Raw genomic sequence first — 12,639 nt, 5'->3', positions numbered from 1 at the left:
ATATACATACATACATACAGATATTACAAAATAACAATCTACGGAGAAGTGCTCGAATATTTTACGGCACAACGCATATGCCTGCACATTTAAGGGCACACACATACAAACACAAAACGCACACACATACACAGACCCACAGCCAATGTAGACATACATATACATTTTAATGCGTACGCATTTACGCGCATGTGGGCACATACGAATATATGGACACGCACGCGCGTATAAACACAAGCACAGACACCGGCATATAGATACACATGCACGTTTAAGTGCCTAGACACACAAATACATATCGTACACACACACACACATACTTACATACACAAACATGCATCGAGATAAGACACATTCACTAACACGCGTGCGCGCACTTTGCCGCTTATTTTCATTTCGAAATTTTGAACTAGATGCATGCGACAGCAAACCTGAGTTACGTTCTCTCTCTCTCTCTCTCTCTCTCTATATATATATATATATATATATATATATATATATATATATATATATATATCCTCCACACACACACACACGAACACACATTCGCATATACATACGCAAAATCACAAACGCAACTTCAATTTCCTCTTCAAGAAATCTTATAAAATCGTATAAAACATTAATACAGACCACACGATATATATATATATATATATATATATATATATATATATATATATATATATATATATACATATATACATATATATATATATATATATATATATATATATATATATATATATATACATTCATACATACATACATTCATACATACATTCATACATACATACATACATACGCACACACATACCCACGCGCACATAGAAACAGACAGGCATATGTATATATAATATATTTTTATCCTTTTATTCGTTTTAGTCATGACTGTGGCCATGCTGGGGCACCGCCTTGAGGAATTTTATTCGAACCCCAGTATTTATTTATTTAAGCCTGATACTTATTCTGTCTCTCTCTCTTCTATCGAACCGCTAAATTACCGGGACGTAAACAAACCTACCCCGGTTGATAAGCGGTGGTGGGGGACAAACACAAGCATCTACGACGGACTTCTTTCAGTTTCCGTCTACATAATCCACTCACAAGGCTCTGCTTAGCTCCTGAATATAGTAGAAGACATTTGCCGATGGTGCCACGCAGTGGGACTGAACTCGGAAACTTGTGGTTGGGAAGCAAACAATAGACACATGTAGACACTGTTAACAGATACTATATATTTTGTAAAATTTGTTTTATAAAAGTATATATTTAATATATATATATATATATATATATATATATATATATATATATATATATATATATACACAAACGTATAATATACATACGTACACTACACGTCTATGTGTGCAGGCATATACATATTTACACCTCACCCCCCCCCCACACACATATATATATATATATATACATATATATATATATATATATATATATATATATATATATATATATATATTGCGGAGATCTACTTGCATAGCAAGTGACTTGATCTGAGATCGTGTGCTGAAATAAAAACAATTGCAGCGGTGAAGGTGTTTATAAGCCATTTAAAAACACAAAAACCGTTAGATTCACTTCAACGTTTAAATTTAATTTACCAAAATATTTTCATCGCTTTGAGACCGCGACCTGTTCACTGACAAAGAGAGTGTGACGTTGTGACAGCCTATACATGCCAATACATATTAGACACATGTCTAGATGTACAGTTATTAGTGTACATACATGCACCAAAACATACACATCTGCACGTGCATCGACTCTAAAGACTTGCATATACACTCATATACTTTTTTCTTTTCTTTTTTTTTCTTTTACTTGTTTCAGTCATTTGACTGCGGCCATGCTGGAGCACCGCCTTTAGTCGTGCAAATCGACCCCAGGACTTATTCTTTGGAAGCCTAGTACTTATTCTATCGGTCTCTTTTGCCGAACCGCTAAGTTACGGGGACGTAAACACATCACCATCGGTTGTCAAGCGATGTTGGTGGGGGGACAAACACAGACACACAAACATAAACACACACATATATACATATACATATATACGACGGGCTTCTTTCAGTTTTCGTCTACGAAATCCACTCACAAGGCTTTAGTCGGTCCGAGGGTATAGTAGAAAACACTTGCCCAAGGTGCCACGCAGTGGGAATGAACCCGGAACCATGTAGTTGGTAAGCAAGCTACTTACCACACAGCCACAACGAAGAGGCCTTGGATTTAGGTTAGAAATTGGCTCCTTCTCTATTTGTATGAAATCTTAAAATAAAAACTAAATAATAACTTATAAAAACAATTCGCAAGTAATAATCACTTTGGCCATTTTATTTCAACCGGAATCCAAAAGCAAAAATAGAATGTGAATTACTACAACTATAACAACAACAACAACAACAGTAATAATTAATAGAACAATTACAGCGAAAAACAGCAACAACAACAAGAAAACAAACTATTAACGGTCATAAAAGCGCACAAAACAAAAATTACGGAAGCGCAACTCAAACGAACACACGTACACACAGGCGGGCGCAGGCGCACACAGACACACACACACACACACACACCTACAGGCACATGCGTGCGCACGCATACGCACACACATACAAAAGAATAACAAAAACTACGGAGATATAATTTCTATCTCCCTCTCATACTTTCTTTCGTTCTTTCTATTTGTTTTTCTTTTGTTTGTTTCCATACAAATTCAAAAGCTGACATTTAAGTAAACCAGTCGCAGCCACCTCTTATAGTAACAACACATTTAAAAACACTAAACAAAAGGCAAACACAAGTACTACGACACGCAAACACACACACACACATATAGCTATAAACAGACGCACACACTTATACGTACACAAGCACACTTGCATATTTAAGTACCAGATGTTATATGTGACTTAAATTCGAACCCGTCCTCCAACTACGCACGAATCTGTTATTACCAACCAATATTCACTCTTTCAAGGTAAATTTATGACTCTTTGCTTACTTTTCTTTATATTTATATATGAAAACGTATATACAATCAGATAGAGAGATAGATAGATAGATAGATGTATCTGTTTATCCTCAGAAAGTAACAACTTATATATATATATGTGTGTGTGAGAGAGATGTGTGTGTATATATTTATCGATGAAGGCTAGTTGGTGGAAACTTCGTGGTCACTATCAACACTGCTCTCGTTAAAAAATAATATGTGCTCGACAAAAACTATGGAGTAATCTTTCAGTTTAATATAAAATGTTTTTTTTTTTTTTTATTACAACTCGACAGCGGTGGTACATTAAGGCAGCGAGCTGGTAGAAAACGTTAGCAAACGAGGCAAAACGCTGAGGGGCACTTCGGCCATCTATACGTTCTGAGTTTAAATTTCGCTGTCTTCGATTTTGCTTTTCATCTTTTCGGGGTCGATAAAATAAATAACAGTTAAATACTTCAACCCTAAAAAAAAAAATTTAAAAAAACGGCTTACCCCGTGCCAAAATTTTGAAACCATTATAAATCGACTTAAAAACAACCGTGGCTAGGTGCAGGCGTGGTTGTGTCATTAGAAGCTTCCTTCTCAACTACCTGGTCCTAAGTTCACTCTCACTGCGTGGCACCTAAGGCAAGTGTATGCTGCTATAGTCTCGGCTTGAAGAAAGCCTCGTGAGTAGATTTCATTGACGTGTCTGTTTGTCCCCCACCTCTGCTTGTCAACTGGGGTTTTGTTTGTTTATATTCCTGTAATGTAGCCTGATAGTATAAGTACCAGGCTTCAAGTCCAACGGTCGATTTGTTCGACTAAACTCCTTATCCTATTTTCGCTTCACATGTGGTGGTAACGTTTTTATGTTTTCTGTGGTGTTCAGCGGTGTTCCAGATTATTTTTGAAAAAGCATACCGTTACTTAACTTCTAAATTAATTATCGAGCGTTTGTAAGTATTGTGTACCTCAAATTAGATCGGTTGAAATGTGTTGCGCTCATAACACAAACCCTCGTAGACACATAGGCAAAAATTATTAGTTTTAAGCCTATCGTTCTCTGTGAAGTTTTTTTTTATGTTTGTCTATTTTTTACCTTTTGCCGCCGCTAATTTACAAGGACGTAAACAAACTTACACCAGTTATCATATATACATGCATATACAGATATATGTATGTATATATATATATATATATATATATGTGTGTGTGTGTGTGTGTGTGAGCGCAAAACATCTGAATGTATATCTATCTATCTGTTTATCGATTAAACTTTCTATCTATTTGTATATATCTATTAATCGATTTATCTATCTACCTATCTCTCTATCCAACCATTTATATATCTATTTATCTATCTATCTATGACTACCAGAACAGCGGATTGATAGAATAGTTAGTGGATGGGTGGGTGGGGATTGATTTACGTTATTTTGTTCAGAACGTTTACGTTGTGGGTTCACATCCCAGGGAGATCAAATTTTACTTTCATGCTCCTGGCATCATTAATTAAAGCCCCAGTCAAGTACTGGTATCGATGGCCACGACTAACCCTCTTCCCTTAAGGTTGCCGACTTTCTTCCGCAAGTATGTATGTATGTTTAAGGTTATGTTTTAACCCATAAAGCGCTGGGATTTTCACCCTCATAGCATGGACCACTGAGCACATTTTATGAAAATGAGACTACCATGCACACATAAAAACCAAAAAAGAATATATACTTAAAATATCTTCTTAGTATATAATGGTGGCAAGTTATAACATCATCTAAAAAGTCATTAGTTGAACTATTACTCTTCTTGCATTCTGTGGGGTATCGGAGCGTTTGAGTGACATTAGACCCCAATAAACGCCCATAAATTAAATACATCTATCTAGACCAAGATCGTGGCCTGTCGACCTGTGCCTGACAGCCACGGTCGTGGCCCGTTGCGCTTTGTGTTAGAAGTAATTTTAAGTAAAACCATAAAGCAATTACTGATTGGGAGATGCAGTACTAAAAATAGCGTTAAATTTGTTATAAAAATCGTTTCGACAGCAGTCAATTTAAGTTCTGCCTGACTTCATTTGTCAGCGGGGCATCCCGAGGACTGCATTACGATTTGCTGCCCTAGAGAAGAAATTTTATGCATATTGGCGCCGGTGTAGCTGTGTCGTAACAAGTTTGCTTCCCAACAATATGGTTTTGGGTTCAGTCCCACTGCGTGGCACCTTCGGCATGTGTTTTCTACTATAGCCGTGTCCGATCAAATCCTTGTGAGTGGATTTGGTTGACGGAAACTGAAAGAAACACATTTTATATATATATATATATATATATATATAAGGTTAAGAAGGGTATTGGATTCAACCAAACCCAATGATACAGGTAATACCGAGTAAGTGCTGTATACCGGCTAGTTTTGCCCCTTTCGTTGTATAAACAAGAGTGGGGATTATAACATAACTCGTGTATTAGCGTGTGTATGTATAAAGAGTGAAAAGGATAAACAGCTGTAAGACTTTATCCATATATAGATTTCATTCTTTTACACGTTTCAGTCATTTCCCTGCAGCCCTGCCTTAAAGGGCTTTAGTCGAACAAATCGATCCCAGGAGTTATTCTTTGTAAGCCTAGTACTTATTCTATCGGGGACATAAACATACCAATACCAGTTGTCAAGTGATAATTTTGGGACAGACACAAAGACACACACATCCGTAGATATATACATTTATATACAAGATGCGATGGGTAATTTGTCGTCATTTTATATTATCAATTTCGTATATGCGCATTCTTTGTTTTTGATTTTGTAGACTATACAGTATAGTAGGGTCAGTTGGGTACCGGCGGTGAGCAAAGCAGCACCATGATGTAATTCACTCTGCCAGAAATTTGGAAATGACATGCTGTACTGCTTGGCATTCACGTCGGAAGCTCCAATACGAACAGATGGTGAGCACACAGAATGACTGTTGGCTTGCCGTATTCTCAAAACATGTACCGAAAATGATAAAAATCAAACTTTCAGTTAACATCATGTTGTTTTTGAGTGATTATTAGTGATGGTGACGTTATGCCTCCATTCATCTTCCCACACGGCCTCACACTCAACACAGAGGCCTACATCAAGTGCCTGAAGGAGGTAGTGCTGCCCTAGCTCAAAAGGGTGACTGTTGAGAGACCCTACGTCTGGCAAAGGACTCTTCCACACTAGCAGGAGAACCCAGTCATGGCTGTCAGACAGTTTCTGTGACCACATCACCCTTAACATCTGGCCACCTAACTTCCCAGACTCCAATCCCCTTGATTATTATATGTGGGGCGCAGTTGAGCGAGAGACCAACAAAACTCCTTGTAACACCAAAGATGAACTGAAGGCAAGGATTATGACAGCATTCACCAACTTAAACAGGGAGACCATTCAGAAGAGTTGCAGGAAATTCCGAAGTTGCCTGGAGGTCGTGTTGAAGCTAATGGCGATTTTATTGAATAAATTTGCTCTTTAGTATTTCAAGATATGTTTGTTATTTTGGTAAATATATCTGTTAAAATGAGATGTCGGTGTTATTTTCATCTTTGTGTTATTCAGACGATCAGTTTCCGTCTACCAAATCCACTCACGAAGCTTTGGTCGACCCGAGGCTATAGTAGAAGACACTTGACTAAATTGCCACGCAGTGAGACTAAATCCGGAATCGTGTGTCTGAGAAGCAAGCTTCTTACCACCTATTGTCACTAATTTACTCACAAGGTATCGGTCGATCCGTGGCTATTGTAGAAGTGATCCGAAGTGCCGGAGAGTAAGAATGAACCCGAAACTACGTGGTTATAAAGCGAGTATTTTTTTAAGTACACAGCCAAGCCTAAACTAATTTTCCTCTTATAATTTTGTTACACACCCAATTTTCATTGGTGTTTTTCTACAGCTGTTATAATTAAAACGAATTACGAATAATTGGGAAATCACAATGCAGGATGAGGAGAACTGGTCACTCACCGACAAATTTCTAGCGTTGTTTTGGCTATTTATGTTCTGAGTTCGAATCTTACCGCAGTCAACTCAGTAGTGTAGCGAGTGTGTTTGCCGCCCTGAGCAGCCCTTGTGTTTGTCTATCTACCCAGTAGTGTTCCGATATTAAAATCACTTTTATTTCAATACAGGCTTATACAACAGATCCAAAATTGTCACACACACCCCCACCGTAAATGTGTCATATGAGGCCCAACGCATACATCCCCATCTGCCCTTCTAGGTTAACTTAACCTTTTATTGTCCCGTGAGAAGTAAAAATAAAGTTTTAGTCAAGTGTTGGGGACAATATTCTTTTCTATTCTAGGCACAAGGTCCGAAATTTTGGGGGAGAGGGGGGGACAGTTTATTAGATTGACCCCGGTACGCAACTGGTACTTAATTTATCAACTCCGAAAGGATGAAAGGCAAGTCGACCTCGGCAGAATTTGAACTCAGAACGTAAAGACAGACTAAATACTGCTAAGCATTTCGCCCGGCGTGCTAACGATTCTGCCATCTCTCAGCCTTAGTACTGGGGACAATATTACCTAAAAGATTTTTGCGTTTGTTTCCGCATTAAAAATGTTATATAAGGAGGTCGACTGATAAAATCCTTAGAGCGTCAGACAGAAGACCTTGCCGTTTTTGTTCCAGTTCTTTACATTTTGAGTTCAAATCTATTTGAGGTCGGTAACAGAAAGTAACACTCATGTAACTGAGTCGAAATAACCTACTGTTTTCTATGCGTTTAATTTCTGGTGGTATGCTTATTTCAGAAGGTCTTATTATTGATTTTAAGGTGGTGAGCTGGCAGAGTCGATAGCGTATCACACAAAAAAGCGTAGCGTCATTTCTTCCGATTTTATGTCTCGAGTTCAAATTCCACCGAGGTCGATTTTGCCTTTCATGCTTTCGGCCTCGATGAAATAAGTGTCAGCTGAGCACTAGGATCTGGGGCGGGGGTGATTAACTAGCCCTTTCTCCCATAATTGTTGGCTTTGTGCTAAAATTATTTCTACTCTAGGCACAAAGCCTTGAAGATCTTTTCGGGGACGGGGGCTAGTCGATTTCATCGACCCCTCGTGTGCAACTGGTACTTATTTCATCGACCCAGAAAGGATGAATTTGAACTCGGTGCGTGGCAGCAGACGAATTACCGCTAAACATGTCGCTTAGTTTCTTAACGATTCTGCTAGCTCGCCGCCTTTTGCTTTGTGCTAATAACAGAAGGAATTATAATTGTTTTTAAGGAGGCAAACTGGCCGAATCAATAACATGTTACACAAAAAGCTTAGGAACATTTCTTCCGATTTTACGTTCTAAATTCAAATTCCATGAGAGTAGACCTTGCTTTTCTTCATTTGGGGATCGATAAAATAAAGTATCAATTGAGCAACCTGGTTCATATACTCGACTAGCGCCCTCCCCAAAATATTAGTATCTGTGCCTGAGCGTTATCATTAAGGTGGTGAGCTGGCATAATCGTCAGTGCATCAGACTTAACGTACTGAGTTCAAATTCCGCCTAAGACGATTTTGCCTTTCATCCCTCAGGACCGATAAAATAGTACCAGTAGAACACAAGGGTCGATTACATCGACTCGCCCATTCCTCAAAAATTGCTGGCCTTGTGCCAAAATTCGAAATTATTGTAAGGTGTTATTGCTTGGTACTTAGAACGGGTACAGCAAGGTACTTTTGTCGTATTTAGTCAACGTCGCTTTACATTCTGAATTTGAATTTTGCACAAGTCCTTTTTGACATCCCCGTTGTTTTTGATAAATTACATAATATTCATGCGGTCGACTAGATCGTTGGTCTGCACAATCGATTTAATCGATTATACCCTTCGTCACAATTGTGTGGTCCTGTAGACCTCCAAATTCGATGAATTAAGTACCAGTCAAATGATTATTGAATAGATCGATTATATCACTATTTCTCATTTTTTCAGGTGTTGGTTCTACGTAAAAAAAAAACAAAAAAAAAACACAAATCATATATATAGCGGGTAGTATAATGAGCACCGAAGAAAACGCTGTGCATTAGCTGCTTCGCTTTATGTTCTAAGTTCGAATCCCGTTTAAATAACATTCCTTCATCCTTTTATATTCGTTAAAATAAACATAACTTTAGCGATTAAATTAACAATTCCACTAGGTGTGGTGGGTAGTTTTGTATCTAAGTAAGAAAACCTTTATTTACATTATTTACATTTGACGGATATTTGTCCTCATCTTGTTTGTTATTAACACAACGTATCGGCTGATATACCCTGCAGCCTTCATCAGGTGTCTTGGGGAAATTTCGAACCTGGGTTCTCATTCCTAAGTTATTTTTCGATGTTGTTGTTGTTATTATTATTATTATTATTATTATTATTCAGGTTACTGCCTGGAATCGAACTCGGAATTTTGGGGTTAGTAGCCCGCGCTTTTAACCACTACGCCGTATGCCCGTGGGCGTACGTTAACAACAAACAAGATGAGGACAAATATGCATCAAATATAAATAATGTACATAATTCCTCATCGCTTAAATATAGAACTGTAAGAAAACCCTGTTTTAAAATTGTAGGATAGCAAAATCGGGAGAGAGCTAACATTTAGTTATGTTCATTTTAGATTCTGAATTCAAATAATACCAATATCGATTAAATAAAGTACAAGTATATCCATTTAAATCAGTGGTCCTCAGCCACATTTTACGTATTGATTATTATTTTACTTTGATTATTATTTTACTCTGGTGTACCCCCATAGTCATTTCATGTTTAAAAATTAGTCTTATTGATACTTCTTTCATAACTGTTTTGCTCGTGTAGGTTGAACTATGTTAGGTATTAGAGAAAGAAATCTAGTTGTTTCGTGTAACGAATATCTCTAAATCAAAATCTTCATTCAGCTTTAAAATACTCCTTGTGGATTTCCAATCTACTATTTTGCATGCACGGACTCCTAAAACTCTTATATGGAACCCCGGGGCTGATATGGAACCCGGTTGAGAACTACTTATTCAAAGTAACTATACTACAGCCTGATTATTTTATGGCACAGGCATGACTGTATACGTAAGAAGCTTACTTTGCAACCGCAGGGTTTGGGGTTCAGCCCCACTGCGCGGCATCTTGGGCAAGTGTCTTGTACTATAGCCCTGAGCCGACCAGTGCCTTGTGAATGAATTTGGTAGATGGAAACTGAAAAAGCCTGTCGTAACCTGTATAGTAGATATATAAACAGAGAATATTTAGATCTTTCCCTGAAGATTAAAAAGAGAAATGAAATCGATTATCGAAATCTATTGGCTTCTCATCAGATGTATCTATATATCACTTTAATTAGTCCCAGAGAGACAAGTTACTAATCCGTTTATATACTCAACAAATCCAGTAGCTACAGAAAACTGGAGCTATTAATTTACATCCCATAAGTGGTACATACCATATATAGCAGATATATAAACAGGGCAAATTTAGCTAGATATGAGTGTCTTAGCTTTTGTGTTCGTCACACAACACAACAGTTGACGACCGTCCCCGTAACTGAGCAGTTCAGAAAAAGACACCAATAGAATAAGTACCAGATTTAAAAGAAAAACATAAGTACTAAGGTCGACCTTTTCAACTAAAAGCAGTGCTCCAGCATGGCTGCAGATCTGTGACTAAAACAAGTAAAAGAGGAAAAGGTAAACTACACAAGGTTTGCTTTGTAAAAATCCTTGCATATCAAACACATCCTCCCTGACTAAAAGGTTAAAATAATATTTGCTTCTATTTGCTTCGATTTGCTTCGATCTAGCCGAAGTTGATTTTACTTCTAACCATTCTGAGGTCTATAAAATAAAAACTGGTCTAGCAACCCGTCTGATAAAATCGACTATATATTGACTATACATTGTATTAAGGAACGCCAGACCAAGAGACTTGGCAGCGTTGGCACTTGCATGCCTGCGTGCATGTCGTGATGTATGAGAAAGTTATATACGCCAACGTTCATTAAATTTGCCTGACCTACTCTCGACCCAGTGGAGGCGCAATGGCCTAGTGGTTAGGGCAGTGGACTCTCGGTCATAGGGTCGCAGTTTCGATTCCCAGACCGGGCGTTGTGAGTGTTTATGAGCGAAAACACCTAAAGCTCGTCGAGGCTCCGGCAGGGGATGGTGGCGAACCTTGCTGTACTCTTCCACCACAACTTTCTCTCACTCTCACTTCCTGTTTCTGTTGTGCCTGTAATTCAAAGGGTCAGCCTTGTCACACTGAATATCCCCCAGAACTACGTTAAGGGTACACGTGTCTGTGGAGTGCTCATCCACTTGCACGTTAACTTCATGAGCAGGCTGTTCCGTTGATCGTATCAACTAGAACCCTCGACGTCGTAAGCGACGGAGTGCCAACAACACCCTTGACCCACACACACGCATAAATATATATATATATATATATATATATACATTAGTCAACGGATGAGATCAGAGATTCTCGGTATAGAAAACAGTAGCGCTCAAATCATTCGAACTTAAGACACCGAAGTCACTACGAGGGACAAATTCCGAGGGTTACACAATGGCTAGAAGAGGAATCCAGGTAAGAAGATATGGAGGCAATTATGCGGATAAACAAATTAAATAAGACAGCTTGGGGTTGATGTACAATATATATATAATGTATGCACACATGTAAACAGAAAGAAAGTAAAGACTGCAGACTTTCTGGCGCTGAATATTTAATATAAATATATAGATATCTATATATTAATAGATCAAGCTTACAGAGTACAAACGACGTGTGTGTGTGTGTGTGTGTGTGTGTGTGTGTGTGTGTGTGTAAGCGCAGGCATGGCTGTGTGGTTACAAAACTCGTTCCACTTTGCAACCATGTGGTTTCAGGTTCAAAGCCACTGTACTGCACGGTACCTTGGGTGTTTTCTATAATAAGCCCCGGCCGGCCAATGTCTTGTGAGTATATTTGTTAGGTGGAAACTGTGTGGACGACCATCGTACATACAAATATATTTACATATGCATGTTTCTGTCTGTGTTTGTCCCCATACACCCCTTCGTAACCGGTGTTGATTTGTTTACGTTCCCGTAACATTAGTAGTCTTCAGCTGAAGAGACAGAATAAGCACGAGACTTTACCAAATATAAATGTTCTGAGCTCTATTTGCTCGATTAAAAACCATAGTCCAATGGTTGAGACAACTACAAGAACAAATGTGTGTGAGTATATAGATATATCTGTGCGTGTGTGTGTGTTTCAGTTTTTTTTTAGCAGAAAGCCAGCGATTTCGGGGTACGGAGTTATTCGATTTCATCGACCCCAGGGCACAACTGGCACTTATTTGTGTATATATATATATATATATATATATATATATATATATATATATATATATGCACATGCACATGCACAGAGACACAAAGTGCAATTTAAATCTTGAATTACATAGTAATGAGCTAGTATTTTGAACGCCATGCGTATTTCAGTCCATGTTATTGTAACCTAATCATTTCGGTATGAATATAGAGTTAGACTGATTATGCCACAGAGTACATTGAAGGAAATAAATAAAACATGAGAGACTGATTGTATGATACTTGATTTACTAAATATCATATAAACAATCTCTCGTGTTTTTGTTT

The 12,639-nt window shown here is 38.0% G+C and overlaps 1 protein-coding gene across 3 annotated transcripts in view; it reads left to right on the top strand.

Moving 5' to 3' along the window:
* Positions 1-1,536: 1,536 nt before the first annotated feature.
* The window catches only part of LOC106874612 (calcitonin gene-related peptide type 1 receptor), a 358,420-nt gene continuing 347,317 nt past the window's right edge, over positions 1,537-12,639 (top strand). The window contains exon 1 of one of the 3 annotated variants that reach the window (XM_089357177.1): positions 1,537-2,998. The gene's annotated coding sequence lies outside the window, so the exon portion shown is untranslated. The remainder of the gene's footprint in view (positions 2,999-12,639) is intronic. The other 2 variants (XM_089357178.1, XM_089357182.1) reach the window with 2 other exon arrangements.

This window comes from Octopus bimaculoides, chromosome 9 (assembly GCF_046866305.1).
Source record: "Octopus bimaculoides isolate indiv1 chromosome 9, ASM4686630v1, whole genome shotgun sequence".
Lineage (NCBI taxonomy): Eukaryota > Metazoa > Mollusca > Cephalopoda > Octopoda > Octopodidae > Octopus > Octopus bimaculoides.
The sequence above is the reverse complement of the archived record's forward strand: the minus strand, read 5'-3'. Positions and strand labels throughout refer to the sequence as shown.